The sequence below is a fragment of the Trachurus japonicus genome, chromosome 10, assembly GCF_045865225.1.
Source record: "Trachurus japonicus isolate A0001 chromosome 10, Traja_1.0".
NCBI lineage: Eukaryota > Metazoa > Chordata > Actinopteri > Carangiformes > Carangidae > Trachurus > Trachurus japonicus.
In genome coordinates, this window is record NC_140916.1 from 10,685,206 (window position 1) to 10,703,708 (window position 18,503).

Genomic DNA, 18,503 nt, shown 5'->3' on the forward strand with positions numbered 1-18,503 from the left:
GCTGCTCTGATGTTGTCCTCTGTTATCTCCACCATGAAGTCACATCCTCATGCAGAGCCTCTACTTGGATCGGAGGTCGAGACCAGAGAACAAAAGACTTGAACGACGGTAATAAACTGATCCAATCTGCAGCCTGCATTTGTCAGATCTGTTAAACAGCCCAACATGTGGTCTAAAGATATTTATTAAACAGCTTTAACTGGTTTGATCCCCACTGAGGACATGAATGAAGACTTCCCACACACTGCATCAAAATGCAAATACTGGAGTTAGAATTGAAGACGCTTACACGTCATTGATGAAGGACAGAAAACAAAGATTCCTAAAGATCACTTTGTCATTGTTTGATTGAGAACAAAACTTCATAATAATAATAATAAAAAAGAAAAAAAAAAAGACCAAAACTTCATCAAAGACTAATATCCTCCTGACGCTTGACTTCTTCTTACACTGAAAACAAAAAAACAGTCCACAACCATGATCGCTGGCTTCCAGTCTCCAGTATGTAGCTATACAGTCACATTCACACATGTGCAAAGGAAAGACGTTTCAAATGCTGAAGGATAAATATTATTACTTTCACACAACACTGCAGGAGCTGTCAGGATCTCAAGATGTTTGTTTTTTCTACAACAACGAAAACTGCTTGTCACTTCCTGTTCTGCTGCCATTTTGTTGTCTGAGTACAGGTAAATATATAATATATTTATATTCTATTTTTATTTAGTAGGTAAGTAATCTTATCTACCCATATCTGAATATCTACCAATGTCTGAAATATATTACACTTCATATTTTCAGTTTTCTATTGGGACAAAAGAATTTCCCCTCAGGGATCAATAAAGTAATTCTGGTTCTGATTCTGATTTATTTCCTATACTACTACTACTACTAATACTAATAATAAAAATAGGTAATGTAAACTAGACATACATCTCATAAAGTCTCCTCAGTAACACTGGTAATACTGGCATTTTCCGTTAAACTCTAACAACCAGAGAGATCAGAGTTCATATGAGCACTTTTCTTTAACTTGAACTCGTCCATGTTTTATCTGCTGCTGTGACGACTCGGTCTTGTTAGTGTGTTTCCACCTGGTGAGCTCTCACACAGGTCAAGGTTTAGCATCAGCCTCCATGTCGAGAGTCTCCATGTTGTCCTTCTGCACAGTGTTCTCACTCCAGAGGCATGAACTCCTCTTTCCAGCTCAATGACTGGAAACAAGCCAGTGCTCTAACAGCGGCCCTGACGCACCCTGAACCCACCACGCTGCTGCCCACTTCCAACTCGCAGGTGGTAAGGAAAATTGATTTTAATGAGGAGCTGGTCTGGACCTCGAGGAGCCACAACGGGAGAAAACATGAGATCGGCCGGCCTGCTCCGAGTCCAGCACAGAGCGAGGAGGAGGAGGAAGAAGAGGAGGAGGAGGAGGTCTGAGCCCCGCAGCCTCTCTGCAGCTCGGGACTCAAAGACACGACCATCTGCTTCCGCCGTGAAATTGATGAGACGGCGTCGACCTTGGGGTTGTTGGCTCTGGTCCGAAACACGGAGCAGGACGAGCCCCAGTCCATAGTCCCGTCAAAGAAGGAGGCGAGAGGAGGAGGAGAGGGGGGTCGAGTGTTAATTAATAAACAGACACGTCAACGTTTTCTTGAGACGTCCTACACATGATGTGTTGGCATGTTGAGAATGGATTACATCCATTATCTCAGGGCTGTTTGGTGTCAGTGGAAACATGTGTAGCTCTGTGACACGACATGAGTTCAGTGGACGTGAGGGTGAAAGCTCTGCTGTCACTCACACAGACACTTTATATGTTTCATCAGCTTCATGTTTGTGCTTTCTGAATATCTGCATCACATACACTTTATTAGGTACAGTAGTACTCCTTGCAACTGAACCGTCTTAATTCTTTATGCTGCATAGATTCAACAAACTCCCCCGAGGTTTTGAGAGCTTGAACCAGTCTGGTGACCTTCGCCCAGAGCTCACTGGATTTTTTCTCCTCTGTCAACCCTGGAGATCCCAGAAGATCAGCCGTTTCTGAAGACCAGGCCACGACCAAGCCGTGTTCAAAGTAGTAAATGTGGTTTAACTTTGGTCCACTTGATCATTTGACATGCTTTTAGTGTCTATACCCTTTTCATAACAATTCAAAAAGCAAAAACACAATCTAACAGGAGATAAATAAACAAAAGGAAAAGCTCCTAATATAAATCCATTATTATATAGAAAGTAAATAAACATTCACACATTCACCACGCTATGAGATAATAACAGAATGTTATGAGACAGATTTGTTTTAGAGGTAAATTCATGCAAAACCGCTGATGCGCATTCCTGTTGGGGTCAGTTTTTCAGCAGCAGTCTCTGCATTTACCTCTAAAACAACTCGATCTCGTAACATTACGTTATTATCTCATAGCGTGGTGAATGTGCAGGTCACAACTTGTCCACCGTTTTGGAGTTGTTCGATTGTGTATTTGATGAGTTTGATGTGGGAAACCAAGAAATCCCATGAGCCTCCATAGCGTAGCTCTGAGAAGCTCACGGCTCTGCTCCACCGTTCTAAAAATAGCTTGCACCGACAATTAAAGGTAATGAACCTACTGCTATGACTATAGGGATTATGGCAATGGGCCAGTTTGCCAAAATGCTGAACTATCCCTTTAATCTTACACATTTCTGTGTGTTGGTCACATCATCACCACATTATTATCATGTGTGTCTTGTCCTCTCCTCACTAAGCTACTCTTTGACAATAACAAGATTAGGGCAGTATTCTCTGAGTTTATGCTTTTCACTACCTCCTTATCTATAAGACCTTGGTTACCTTAGCAACAGAGGAGTCTCTGGACATCCACTATCAGTCATTACAGTGTCTAAACAGTGGCCTGTTGTATAATGCAGTGACGCTCGCTGTGGCCTCGACTCTCTGGGATCAGGAAACAACAAGACCAACACTTATGTTTTTTATTATTATTAACATTTCTGTGTTTGCATTCATGGAGCTGATCTTTGTAAAGTTACTTTCTTGCAGTTAATAACTCATAAATACACGTTTCTCTGAGCTTTTGCCTTCAGGCTGAAGTAAAAATGCTGAATAGGAACTAAACTTTCCGTCTCAGTTTGCTGTCAGTAGCCTGAGGGGATTTTTTTCTCTCCCCAAAATCGTGTTGGAGCAGCAGAAGTCGAGGGTGAAGCTCCATCACCGCAGGGATAATAAATTCAACTTTGGGCCAAACTCAACAGAAACTTTTGTGAAAGTGAAGAAAAACTTAAGAATCTGCAGCTGCAAATTAAAACTCATCACAGCAGACCTGATCTTCCTACGCTCCTGTCATCATGACCTATTCTCACCTTCTCATTAGCGCTGCCACTGATAGCTACTGCAATGCTAATTCAGACTTTAATGCTAATTTAGGATAGCAAACTTTATTCTGTTGAGTTTTTTTTCTTACTCTTAGAATAATGTAGTCTGACTTTCTCGAAATGCATGAACTGTAGATTTATAATTACACTGCAAATATAGAAAAGTGGTGATCACAGACTTTACTTGGAGGTTTTTCTATTGTTCTTTTACAAAGAAACGTTTGCAGCGATCAAACCTACCTGGAGACCAGACAGTCTAGCTCATAAATTAGGAAGATTTGATTTTATCTCTGGACGACTGAAACTCTCTATGAAACCGACGTCGCCCTCGTCTCCCAAATCCCACGTGTGGCGAAGCTTCTCCCAAACCTCTGCATGATTAATCTCGATGCTCAGGGCTAATTAGCTCGTCTGATTGTGACAAAGTTGCCGTGCAGCAGCGTGAGACAGTTGACGTTCCCAAAAGCCTCGGTGTCATGAAACGCTGCCAGCTGTGGAGTCTGGGAGCGCCACGCGAAGCGACAAACGCTCCAAAGGAGGAGGAGGAGCCGAGAACCTCGGGCTCAGTTACTGTAGGAAAAACACTGAAACGCTCTGTAACGGACTTAATGAGTGAAAAGTCATTCCTCAGCATGAGTTCATTTGGTCTTGCTGTATAGAGAAAGTTGATTATTTTAGAGGAGAGCTCCAGATTTCAAAGCACTTTGTGCACAAAAGTGATTTTTTTTTTCAACCAGAAAGTTGAGAAAACACATCTGTGACTGATCTCGTGGTTTTATCGAGAGATGATTTGTGAATAAAGTAAAGTTTTTTCTCAGTTCGGGATGTTTTGTTCCAATTAAATGTGATGACGGATTTCCAACACTCTCAGGTGATAGGCAGGTGACACAAAAGTAAAAAAAAAAAACTCCTGTCAAAACCTCTTCAAGCAAGAGTTTTTCCACACAGACAAAACATCAATAATGCACAATGCCACTTTAAACAAATCATACTTTTTTATGCTGGTTACACTTTTAGTCCAAGTGCCCATTCATTATTTTTTATGTACATGAGCCACATCAGAGAAAATGTTCTGTCACGACATAAAGTTCCTGAATCTGTATATGAATAATAGTGACTGCAGTACATTGTACCACAGTAGAGAGTCAAGCAGTTATGTTGTTAATGTGTCTGCGTTCACAATAAAAGACACAAAATTGTCAGATTTAGTACAAGATAACATAGTAACGGCACCATCGAGTCTCATTCTGTCCACTATTCAATTGTTCAAAACTCAACGCTGTAGAAATGTAAACACAGCACATGACAACACAGTGTTGCCTCGGCTGCAGTCACACTACAGCTTTTTATACCACAAATTTGTACATTGATAAAGCTAAACTGGTGATTATTGGATGAGATGTCAACACATCACAAGGGTTCAAGAACAACGTATCTGCATCAACCATCAACCATGGCAGCTGCTGGGACATTCCCACTGTGAAACACACTGAAGTCAATGAGAATCAAGTTCATGTTCGTCCTGTTCATCTGTGTTGAGATATTTTATTTCAGTTGCAACCAAAGCGTTGAACCGCCATCGTCTCGATCCCCGGAGCAGAGCAGCTTCCACTCCACTATCACCACAGAGCTTAACTCGTACAGTGACACGGCTGCCAGGAGCGTGGAGAGCTGGTTATCCCTGCTAACTCATTACAGCATTAAAGGGGCTTTTTAGGTCATCGGACGCCTGAAGGCTAATTTAAAAAAAAAAAAAGTCGAAGGCTTCTTCTGCTACTTAGTGAAGAAATTAAAGAGGAGAAGGATGGAAATGAAAAAATGAGGAAAAGTCCGGAAGTTATAGAGGATTAGACTGTGAATTATATGATTTGTATGTATGTATGAGGAAAGAGTGTGTGTGTGTGGGTGGTGGAGGTGGAGGTGGAGGACGGGTCTGTAGGATGGGAACAAAATGTGAAGCTCTTAATTTCCCACTATGTGACTTGTGCACGTATGGTGTGTTGGAGGAAGATCAAGTGTGTGTCCTCTAGGTGCATTTTAGCTCCAAGACCTACTCCATGTGTGTGTGTGTGTGTGCATGAGTTATGATTTGCCTATTTCATGGTGCACGCTCCCTGTGGAGCCCAGGGGCTCGTGCATAAGGATGGAGAAATGGCTGAAAATGAAGCGAGGGACACAGGCCAAGACGGAGGAGTGAGGTTAACTGGGATGAGGGTGAGATTATTTCCACTACAATGAAGCAAATTAGAAAGTCAAAGAAGAAATGGGAGAGTAAAGTTTAAAAAAAAAGGGTCAGAAAAAAGTATGTCTGCGATAAAGAAGGATTATAAAAGAATATAGGAGTAATAAATGAAAGGACAGTGAAGGGAAGCACAGAGGAGAAGCTGAGAGGAAACTGAGGGATGGAGACACGAAGCAGATTTAAAAGAAAAAAAAACAGAGGAAGAAAGATGAAATAAAGAGACGCGGGTGGTGTGAGAACATGAGAGAGAAAATGTTACTGCAAAAAAAAAAAAAGTGCGAGTGAAACAGAAAGGAAACAGCGGGACCAGCTCAAGGACTCAGTGTTCCTGCTCTCCCATCTGTCACCGTCCTCAGCAGTCCCACGGCTGCCGACCAACGGGGCGCTGCTTCAACCCCCACGGCCCACACCAGGCGCAACAGACCTTCATCATCACCACCACCACCACCATCATCATCATCAGCAGCAGCAGCAGCAGCAGCAGCCTCTTGCCCTGGGGCTGAAAACCCAGTAGAAAGACCAGAGAGGAGACATCAACGTGCAGCAGAGTGCAGAGACAAGAAGCCTCGTTTTAATTTTATAGGTTTATTCATATTAAAACATGGTTCCTGACTGAACATGCTTAAAGGGATAGTTAAACACTTTGGCAAATTGGCCCATTGCCATAATCCCTATAGTCATAGCAGTAGATGCGTTACCTTTAATTGTCGGTGCAAGCTATTTTTAGAACGGCGGAGAAGAGCCGTGAGCTGCTCAGAAGCTACGCTACGGAGGCTAATGGGATTTTTTGGTTTCCCTCATCGAAATTATCAAATACACAATCCAACAACTCCAAAACGCTCTGGTGGACAAGTTGTGACCTGCACATTCACCACGCTATGAGATAATAACAGAACGTTACGAGACAGAGTTGTTTTCGAGGCAAGTGCAGAGACTGCTTGATGAAAAACCGCCCCCCGACGGGAACGCACATCAGCGGTTTTGCATGAATTTACCTCGAAAACAACTCAGACACCGACAATTAAAGGTAACAAACCTACTGCTATGACTATAGGGATTATGGCAATGGGCCAATTTGCCAAAATGTTGAACTATCCCTTTAAGAGCTAAATGAAGCTGGTGGAGACCAAAACAGAGCAAACAGTTGAGTGAGTTACAGCTAATGTTACTCTGACTCCTTTTCTTCCTTTGACACTTATGAATAACATTAATCTGTTCATAAATATGGCTCATTTGAAACTTATTTGACATAATCGATCAAGTTCTGATGCAGTTGCATGACTTTTGTGAGAACCAGAAGAACAAGGACGCCCACTGTCATTGCAGCTTCAAATTGATGCCAGCGCCATAAATCTTAACTCAAGGTTTCCCTGCCACCACGCTGCTGTAAACACAACACAATTCCCATGATGCATCTATCGTCTATTTACACTCCTCTCCTTTGTTTACAAGGGAAAAAGTAGTAGTTGGATCTCAATGCTAAAAAAAAAAAAAAGAAGCTGCCTCTTTTTAGATCAAGATAAATGGACTCACTCAACTCACATCAGACAACGAGCCACATTCATTCATGTTCATGCAGAAAGTTGACTATAAACACACACACATCCTAAAGGGACATTGTGAGTTTCGGCATCTTTCCCAAGGAGACGGGAATCAAACCACTGAGCTTTTGACGGAGGATTGACCTCACGATGAAGACCAGAGGATGCAGGACGCCATTAAAGAGCTGTGATTTTGCATCATGTGGTTTATGAGTTTCAAGTTTGTCTTGACTTTGTAAAAACAGTGTTTCTGAGGGAGTGTGTGTTGTTGTTGTCTACAAAAACATTACACAAAAGTTGCTCTCTCCAAATTGTTTTCAAAGGTCGCGTAGAGGTGACGGCTGCCGCATCGTGATGCTTTCAAAGACCTGGTGGTTGTAGTTTGAACTCCCACTCAAAGTTTAATCAATGTCAGACCTTGGAAACTTTAAAAGCAGCACTGAGTCACTTTTCACACCGAGCCGCCTGTGATGGTTCTTCACAGCTATCGACTATCTGGGAGACCAGTCTGGGTTTGTGGAGCACGGCCGTCCTTTGAGAGGAGCTAACAACACTGTGGGGAGGGAGTAGGCAGGGTGGGATGAATCTCCAGTAAAGTGTCCTTGTGCGAGACCCAGAGTTGTTTTCCTTTTCAGCCCTTATACATTCATATGGAGACGTATTTCCTATGTGTCACTGAGTCTTTTATCTGAATCACTGTGTTTATCTTTCAATAATGAAATGAATGAAAATGAAAACTGACAAGAGAGTTCATGTTTCTCTCACATGAAAAGATCTGCATCAACATGTCTATCAGAGCAATTATTATCATCTCAGTCTCGTTATGTCATCAACATGATGAAGGTGCACTTCATATGGAATAAAGAGGATGTGTCTATGAGACTGTTTATGACAAGATAATCGATGCATCTTCAACTGATGAGCTGATCATCAAAAGCTACAGTGAAAAATGTGTCAGGGTCAAATCTGCTCGCTTTAACGTTTGTATGATTCATCAAGGGTTTGTTACCATAACAACTAAACTGCCAGAGGGAAGGAGTTCCTGCAAGGTTGGCAAAAGTGGGCGGGGCTTAGTACATAGACGTCTGAGGGTTGTGACATCACAAAGTCACAGGAAGTGCTGTCGGCTGGTTTTAAGGCTCAGTTTTTGTGAATACAAACTGTGCATTTCTCTGTCGACTGAGGCTTTGAAGCTTTAACAGTGTTAATACAGAACCAATAGAGCTGATCTATAATGAAAAATTATACGTAAAAGTCACTTCACAGAATATGGGACCTTTAAGACATTGAGAGAAGTTACAGTTTTTTACTAATCAGCCACCGTATAGAACAATAAGTGCTCCAGTTTTGTAACTTGAGGCTTGTTTGTAGTAATTATGTTGTTTTTCTGTGCAATTTTATGTGGAAATTAAATATGAATTGAGCCAACAAGCAATTAAAGTTAATTTTATTGAAAATGAAATTAAATGAAGCCACTTATACGGGAGTTAGAATATAAACAATATGCCAGTGTTTGGAAGAAAACCAGACAGAAACACTGAATGATTTTTCATGTGCCTCAAGCAAAATGGAGGTGAGAGCTGTTTGGTACCTACACCTCCTCCTACACCTTCTCCCTCCTCCTCTGAACCGCAGCACACCTCAGTGACTCTGTGGGGCTTCGTGGGGAACAGAGGCTTCAGGAGCATCACTCCTGTGCTTTATCACCCGTTTGCTGCCATTATCATTGGGAGACAGCCCCACAGAGTCTGGCCTTGGTGATGAGCGAGCAGGGACAGGCCACATTTATCAGCACTGAGGTTGGCACCAAGGACGAAAAGAAACACACACACACAGATTGCAGGTCAGTGACAGGTATTTACTGGAGGATTTCTATAGTTTCTAATCAGACAAAGGCACATTCAGCCGGGTAAACACTATATATCAACAATGAGATTGGAAAATACACATACATAGGACCCCCACTGTGTCTTATATATAAAGATACAAAACCCAGTGGGCTTTAAAAGAAACAATATGTAGTCATAAATCCCAGCCTCCATCAAAGACTTCATTTAAAAGCGTGAGATATAATAATAATAACCCCAAATTCAGTCATTTCCACCCTATTAGAATAAAATCTCCCTGGGATCGTATCACTTCAGCTGCCACTCTCATCATCACGATGTTCATTATATGATAACTGACTTTGTATTAAATTTAGGTCTGATCGCCTCCTCTGGCTCCGCAGATAAACACTTTCCGCTGGAGCGTGTCCTAACAACCGGCGACAGCTCGGGGTGGCACGTTCGGTCGCGTGCCAGAGATCACGGAGAGGAGAAGGAGGACGAGGACGACGATGTGAGGATTGCTGAACGACTTCACGAGCAATTACTCTAGAGCCGCTGCAGTAATGAGTCATGGAGTTTGTGTGGCTGCAGGGTGCTCCCCCCTGCCAGCAACACCAAGGACAACATCAACCACTACACAGGGAAGTAAAACACCAGAAATAAAGTGGAGTCTATTCTGAATGGAGCAAAATCTGACATGTAAAGAAAGTTTTGCAACAAAAACTGCATTTCATTGGAGCTCATGTATGTAATCCACTATGTACCTGTAGATGAGCAATAAAATGATTCGCTTTTTAACTTAAATAAGAACAACTCTGAATGTCCAATTCATGCACAACTTCCCTGTAATAAATTGCTTTTTCAAGTAAACAGAAATTGATCCAAGGTCTGCGATGCTCTATTAATAAGCCTGCAGGCCTGGTTCCAACATATACAGTAGGTGCTGTTGTTTGCACATATTACATGTAGCACATCCAACACGTGATGCATGTACGTGGCTGTGGCTGAGGTCACGGTATCGATTCAGAAGGTGCAGCCTCTGACAGTGTCTGAAGAGCGTCCTTGAGCAAATTACTGAACCTCTGTCTGCTTTAAGGGCCCCAGTCAAAAGAGAAAAACAGCAGATCTGCTGATCCCAGCCCTGCCAACAAGATTTATTTTCTTTAGGGATCAATAAGGTATCAGACGGTACTTTGAGAGCATAATCTTACACAAGGGCGTTTTTTAAATGGCTTTGTCTGGTTTTTCTGGTCCCTGTGTGTGCATACATTACAGGTAATATTTAGAAAATAGCCTGACAAATGGGTCATTAAATGCATCTGTGGGATAACAGGGAGTCCTGCACTCTGTGTTTAATTTTAGCTGAAGAAATATAATTGGTTTTTATAGAAAAACTAAATCATCACGTTACTTCCTGTTCAGAATAAGAAGCTAAAACACCAACATCATGATGGACGAACTAGACCTACTTCCCTTCACCTGTCATTTTCCCTCTGAGCTCGTATCGTGTACGTGTCTAAACATTTCAACAGGCTACATGAAGTCAGTGATCCCTGGATGAGAATAACCTTGGTTCACTTGACATGAGACGTCCTCTGGTTTCCATCCACGGTCTGTTACAGCCGATTCAGCCTGTGTTTAAATATGTTTTCCCCCGCTATTAAAATTAACTGCCAGTTAACTTTAGGAAAGAATTAGCTTATAGGCTCTTTCTTGCATGTTCTTTGCCCCTTTTTTGTTTTTTTTAACTGCATAGCGATATTGGCCCATTGTCGTCACGTTAAAGTGTCTAGATTGGCAGATAGCTAAACAGGCTAAAAGGCTTAACTGGCTCAAGCTGTTTATTCGTCACTTCCCAGATGAAGTTACTTTAACAACATAAGGAAAGAGGATTAAACATATTTTCAATCATAAAACATGTCCAATCTAAAACGAGACAGCTTGAAACAGTGTTTAAACGTATTTCATTGCAGCTGACATAACTGCTAAAATACTGAAGATAAGTGGACGTTGTCTTCAGTTTACAGTGAAAACGCCATAGACAGCTAGGCTAACAAACATAGCCTAAGCATTGCAATTGCAGCAATTTCAAACCAACAAAATGTTTTTACGTTTTAAAACGTTTACCTGAACATAAACATGACATAAACAACATATATTTTATCTGCTGCACAAATCTACAACTGATGATGCGAACGATGGCTACATAGCAATAGCAAAAGCAATTAGCTCCTTTAAGATGCAAATGCCAGTGAACAAATTAGATATTGTTTAAGTCTTTCTAAAAAATAATAAAAATGTGAACAATAAAAGGAGTTGAATTTAATTAAATGTCTGTCAAAAACAAAAAATAATAGGCTACACAATTACCTCTTTGCTTTGTGTTTTACTCTTTCACACCTGAAACCATCACTTTGTTCTCAAGCTGTCATTTTCTACACTTCCTACCTGAGATGTGACTTCCAACACATTTGAATTTTAACATACCAGAGCCAATTAGCAGGTTAACTAATTCTAACAGATTCATACCCCACCGCCACCCCCATGTTACAGTTCTGTATGCAAATGATCACAGAAATAAAACGTTGTTCTCTTCTCTACTTCACATCCTCTGTGTATTCGTGTGATCGATGGAAAGATGTCGTTGACCGTGTTTCCAGACATGATATCATCAGGAGTTATAAATTCTTTGATCTGAGTTAGTAAAAACACTGACTTCCTCCACATGCATGAATGGAAAATGGATTTGTTTAATCGGGCAAAAAAACAAAACAAAAAACAAACAGGGGAGTGTGTTTTTGAGGACGATCCATCAACGTGACATTTGCAATTTCAGAAACAGTATTTCCCACATGAGTACAGACACTAATGCAGCTCCGTCTCCAGCTCCCCATCATCGATTGCAGCTAAAAGACTTTCACATTAAGGACAATAGCAGCTTCTGACATGGCCCCTGTTTCCGGATGTGTCATCTACCAAAAAATAAAAATCAATGAGCCGAGCTTCGATGATGATGGCGATGGTGATGATGATGATGATGATGATGACACCCCTGTCTGCTTGAAAGAGTGCAGCATCTAAAGGCTAAAAACTGATGTTCATTTAAAATTACACATACACGGCAGGAAGTCGTCAGCTAAACAGCGAGAGGTTGACAATCTGAGCCTGCAGCATTTCCAAGAGAGGAAAAAAAAGAAAAATCATAATCTACAAAGCTTTTACAGGCTGAAGGATTTCACTGTATCGTATTTAGAAGTGGGTCATCAACTTTTTTTAATCAAAACAGCTAAGTTGTTTACTTTATTAACAAAGAATTGGGTCGTGCAAAAAGAATTAAAAGAACCTTTGAATGGATTTCAGGGGGAAAAAAAAACATTAATACGTGATTTTAAATGTGTTTCAGATGCAATATTTCTATTCATTTATCCAAGGTGAATGTGAAATATAACCCAAATCCCAAATTGCTGCGCTATCTTTGAGGAAAGTCGTCTTTTTCAAAAAAACCCCGGGCCCCTTTCACGATGCTGCTGTCACCTTCCCCGGAATAAGAATCACCATGAAAACCCCCGTGGAGCTAAGCTGGTCCAGATCCTCCTCGGGAATGTATTCTCAGCATTATGTATGCACATTGATCCCCGAGACCCGGCGGCTGTGCTTGTGCTTCCCCCCTCTCCCCTCCCCACCCTACAGTTATGCTTTTAGCTCCAGTTTTGCCTCCTGCCTTTATGCTAATACGAGGAAGTATGATTCAATCCTCGGTGGCTCCTCATGGCTTTTGGAGAGCGCCTCGGTGTGTGAATTAGCTCGACGGAGCCGCGGCTTCCCACTACGCATAATCACCCTGCCCCTGCCACTCTCAGAGTACACTCATCAATCACATGGGGAGGGGGTGGAGAGGTGGAGGGGAGGGGAGGGAGGGTGAAATCAGATTTCAGCGATAAATAACACCATTACTAAAACATGAGATCGCTCCGACCTCCACACCGTCACCCCGTGGCTTTGGATTTGTGCAGCTTTGGAGCTTTTTGAGTGTGTGAAAATATGAAAATGCAATTCATGCCAACTACTCCCCCCCTCCCCACCATCTCCACACCCCCACACAGTATGAGTGGTCATGTGGGAGCAAAAGAGAGTCGTGCACATGCAGAGTGAGACTGTGGAGCTCTGCATGGCTCAGATTGGGTCATGATTTCTAAATGTACATATACACAACTGTGAGAATCGACAACAGCTGCTGCTCCGGTTCATTCACACCCACATCTGCTTAAGTATGGTTCTCTCTGCTGCACTTAGATCCTGAAAAAGGCAGCACATTCCTACGTTTTAAGATGCCGTGCAGAGAAATTAGCAGTGAATCTGTCAGGTGCAATGAATGTAGAGAGGGAGAGAAGTAGGAGTTATGTCGCATGGACGTATCAGAGACATTAAAGAACTCAGAAGTCAATTTGGACAAAACAGATCTTGTAACCTCAGTATACAAGCTCCACAAACTGAATTAGGGCACGTTACTTTTCCCTACTGCTGCTGCTGCTGCTGCACAGATATAAAACACCAATAAAAAGAACTATTCCTTTTATGAGATATTATGAGATCTGGTGCAAACATCCTGAACCATCTGCATCCTCATCATAAACCACAGTTACCACCATCTACTTATCAAAAATCCCTCTGTAGGATTTTAAAATCTGAAAATCAAATTCAGGTCAGATCAAATTTCAGGTGTTGGTCATGTTTTCAAACAGACGGACGCAAAAGAACCAATACCAAAAGTGTCTAAATACCAGGGGTGGAAAGTAACTAGTTACATTTACTCAAGTTACTGTAATTAAGTAGCTTTTTTGTGTACTTGTACTTTTTTGAGTAATTTTTAAAATCAGTACTTTTACTTTTACTTGAGTACATATTGTTGGAAGAAATTTACTTAGTTACATTTTGAATAGCTTAAGTTACAAAGTAAAAAATATATAACTCTGTGTGGGTTGTCAAAAGTAGCTACGCTGCTGCCGCCTCGATTTCTCCCCCTTCACAGACGCACACAGCAGCAGGCAGGTCATCTATGCAGGCAGGTACACACCTCTTTCCCCCTCACTGTTACGTGAGTTAGTGCGTAACAGGGCTCGTCGCTATGTTGTCGTCTTAATATTAGCCATTAGCCACAGCTAGCGGTTAAAAGCTGACGTTAATGATTAAAGACAACGTTATCAGGCATGTCCATCTATTCGGCTACGTTTATGGTGACCGTGCCAGACACACCGGGGCTGAAGGCCGGACCGGCAGTCCGTTGAGTTAAATGTAGGAGCCCAGTCAGATCCATGGCCATGCTCAGAGGAACAGACAAGCAGCCCACTGCTTCAGGGCAGTTACAGTAAAGAGGCAAGAGAGAGAGAACCTACAGTAACCTCCCCCCTCCTCCTCCTCCTCCTTGAGAGCAGACAGGAAAGACAGTAAAAAAACAGGTGTGTGTGAGTGAAAGAGGGAGAGAGAGATTTTTCTTTTCTTTTTTTATCCGTATTGAAAATGGTATTGAGTATCGAATATTTTCCTTAATATCGATATTGAGTTGAAAATGTTAGTATCATGATCATGATCGTGACGACCTTAGTGCCAGTAAATGTAACTGTCCATCTGATTGGCTCTGGACAGCTGCAGTGTCAGAAGGTCAGAATCAAGTTGGAGCCACAGGAGCTAAAAGATGATGACCAGTGTATCGATGGAGAAGGGACACATTTGAAACACAGAGACATGCACGGAGAATGTGAGGCCAATCTCTGGCCATTATAGCCCCCCCCCCCCCCCCCCCCCCAAAAAAAAAAAAAAAAAAAAAAAAAAAGTAACTAAGTAACTTGTACTCTGAGTAAATTTTAAATGAACTACTTTTTACTTTTACTTGAGTAGATTTTTACACCAGTACTTTTACTTTTACTTGAGTAAAATTTCATCAAGGTAACTGTACTTTTACTTGAGTAGATTTTTTTGGTACTCTTTCCACCCCTGCTAAATACACAACTCTGACTGGTGAAGAACTTGCGCAAAGATGCATCGAATGTGTGAGCATCAAAATATTCTTTTGTCAAGTTTTTGTCAAGCTCCAAACTCGGCTGTGAAGTTCGACGTCCTGAGTTATTCACCATCGTCCTGTCTGGGAGACAGCTGGTAGTAAAATACAGCAGAGCTGATTCATAGAGTGAATCACAGCCTGCTGAATAATTGCAGCCTCTCTCTCTATTGAAATGATGTGGTACTGTGTAATAAAACACTTCCATCCCTTTTCATAAAGGGCGACCACATTTCATTCTCACTCTCATGAATTTGTTGCAGCCTGACGCAGAGAGACTTTTTGTTGGATTAATTAAAAGTACGTGTGGACGGATCTGTATCTGTCACCTGCATGTGGAGACAGTGAAGGATCGGTCTTGGTGTTTGTGATTTGGCTGGGTTGTTGTACGAATTACAAATTAACTTGACTTAACTAAAATCTGAAAGTTCAGACATCAGCTCTGTTCTCACAGGGTTGGCTCCTTAACTTTGTGATGTACACACCCCGTTATTTCACTCATGTTTTGTATGCTTTATAACTTTATTTACATTGCAGGAGCTGTTTAATCCTTTAAATGTAAGCTCTTTAAGTTTGAGCTAAGTTTTACACATTGTTAAGTTTTGATAAATATTCTTATAACCCCAAGCAGAGAGAAGAACTGTGCATGGTAACTTCACTGATCTTGATTTGCAGTCATTTGCATTTTATTTTATTCATCTATATCATTTAAAAAGTAAAAACAAAAAAATCCTCTTACTGTATACCCTCCAGTTTTGGTCCAGGGTTGAATTTCCAAGTACTTTAATGAGCAGCCTATAAAGGGTTAAAGGGACAACGAGGAGTTTTGGAAAAGCGAAGCGTTTTCACACTACATTTATGAGCCTCCGCGCGCACTGTAAAATTCTTTGACCGGCGCAAGACGGACTCATGTTTTCATTCATCAATAATTAAAGTCAGAGGTTCAAAGAGGTTCACATACCGTCGTAGTTCCGACCATAAACGGCGATTCAGCTACGTTATTCTCATGACTCGCCACAAAGGAAACGCTGGTCGGCTCGACCAGCATTTCCGCCACCACTAATAATAACAAAATAACGATAGAGACAGAACGATATATTTATCGAAAATGGGCCCATTAACAAGTGTGGGTAGCGGAGATTCATCCACATTAACGTGAGACTTTTTTATAACCGAAGGGAAACTCCTCGTTGTCCCTTTAAATGTCTAAATGCAGCCAAAGCAAAAAAAATAGTATATCAGTTTAGGAGATGTGCTTATTTGTGAGATGTCACCCTCATATATCTGATGTCTCTGCCAACAGTCGGTTTGTTCATGTGAACATAAAGTCTGTGAACAGGTGGAGACGTCTTCTCTGGCTCCGTCTGAAGGTAAATAAACATCTGGCAACACTGGACTCTGCATAACAACCTGTAGTGATTCATGAAATCAACAAAAAATGGCAAAACTTTTCTTTTTTGTTTTTTTTCCCCCCAATTATCATAATTTCTCCTTTGACTGATCATGAATTTTACATGAATTGTTCAATTATCCTGCGAGATCCAAACATCTGAGACCGTCTCTGTCTCCCTCTCTCTCTCTCTCCTCTTGGACAGATAAGTCGTCTCAGTGTTTTGGACTTTTTTGAATTTCAGACCAAAACAAACAGTGAACCTGTTTGGCTCACACCTTTGTCCAAACACACAACTCCTACTTGTCAGTGGGCGTAGTTGAAAGGAATCCAACTGCAAACAAGTAGAGAGAATGTGACCCATCCACACCGGGCGGATTTTCATCTGTGCTGCTGCGTGATTAAAGCTGGAAGCTGCAGAGATCGTCTTATGAGGGCATATTAGGATTTATCATATTCAGAGGGCCTTGTGTTTGTAGTTTAATCACCACATCCTGCCATTTAGGTGTAGAAGAAAAAAGTCTAACTAACTGCAGTAGAAAAAAATAAATCCCATCATGCCTTTCCCTCCCCTGACTGAGTTTCCAGTCACGCCGCACGCTGTGGCTCTGGCACACTTTCAGCAGGCTGGGTTGATGTTCGAGTATTTCTAGATGTCCTCTGATGTTCACCACCAGGCGACCAGACCCCTGCCTCTCCCTCGGCTCTTTGAAGTTCTTCTCGGGCAAAAAAGAAAAAGTGTGTGCGAGAGAGAGAGAGAGGGAGCTGAGAATTGAGGTCAGCGCTGGATCCTCGGCGAGTTTTCCATGGCGGGCGAGAAGAGGCAGGAAGAGGCACTCCCCCCGGTCTTTGTATTGTGTGATTTTCAAGAAATAAAAATCCCCAAGTGATGGAGAGAGTGAGATGGGAGGTGAGAGAAGGTGAGGGTGTGAACGACAGAAGGAGAGAGTGATAGAAAGAAAGAGAGGGAGAGAGCAGAGAGGGAGGGGTGTGGAGGAAAGAAAGAGGCTGAGAGCTGTATTGTCGCAGACGACAGAAAGGAAGTAGAGTGTGACGGCGGCGGGTTTGTGCTGCTGACTCATCCGAGCCGGTGACCTTGGCTGACGGAGGAAGAGGAGCAGGACAGAATATCAATGTCTTCACTTCTCCACTCTGTGTTTGACTAAATCTGAGGAATCTGCTGACGACCTGCTTCATGCACAGTGTTGGTGGGGTTTTTTAGAGACAAAGCTTTGTGTCTGTGTCTGTTTGGATGTTGCACTTCCTGTCTCTGTCTAGTTACCTGCCTGCCCCGCCCTCATGGTGGAGGTTCACCTGGGTTCAGCTACCTCTTCCCTCCCTAGTGTGTTTAAGGACGTGTGCACATGTAGCTGAGTATTTATAAAAATAAACATTTACACTATCTTTATGCGAGATCTCACAGTTAAGAAAGGTCACACACCTGACGTCAGAGGAACAAACCGAAGCCGAGCCGAGGGGTGGAGCACACGGTCATGCCTGCAACAGCGGGGCTCACAAGCATTACTGCATTTCTGACGCACAATTCAAAGCATTTTATAATAAGTGTTGTATAGCTCACTCAGTAGAACAGGCATCAGACCTGGGTCCTGCGTGTTGTCATTAGCCCTTTTTTCTCTGCCCACTTCCTGTCTCTCTACAGCTGTCCTTTCAAAACAAAGGCATAAAAGCCTACCCAACAAAATACTTAAAAAGAAAAGAAAAGAAAAGAAAAATCCTTGTCACAGTAACGGGCCCCTGTGGACCCCACAGAGCATGGCCCTCCCAGTCCCCCCTGAAGGCCGCCCACGGTCAATGCATTTTCTGTCACATAGGAACCTAGAACTCAGTTTTCCCATATTTATTCACACAAACATGAAACTGGATATTTAGCAAATCTCCATTTTGGCCGGAGTTTTCAGTAATAATTGTTTTCATTGACCTGAAACTGAGTTTTTGTGTGGATGAAAGGAGGAGATGCATTTAAAGATGTCAGTTTTTTTTCAGATAGCCAGTCCAATTGTGTCTTGTGTGTCTGGAATCACAGTGATCTCATCTATTTATCCTCTCTGATGTT

General features: G+C 42.0%; 1 protein-coding gene across 1 annotated transcript in view; it reads right to left on the reverse strand.

Moving 5' to 3' along the window:
* Positions 1-18,503, reverse strand: part of LOC146979398 (complexin-2-like) — a 62,209-nt gene that overhangs the window by 10,025 nt on the left and 33,681 nt on the right. The window lies entirely within an intron of this gene.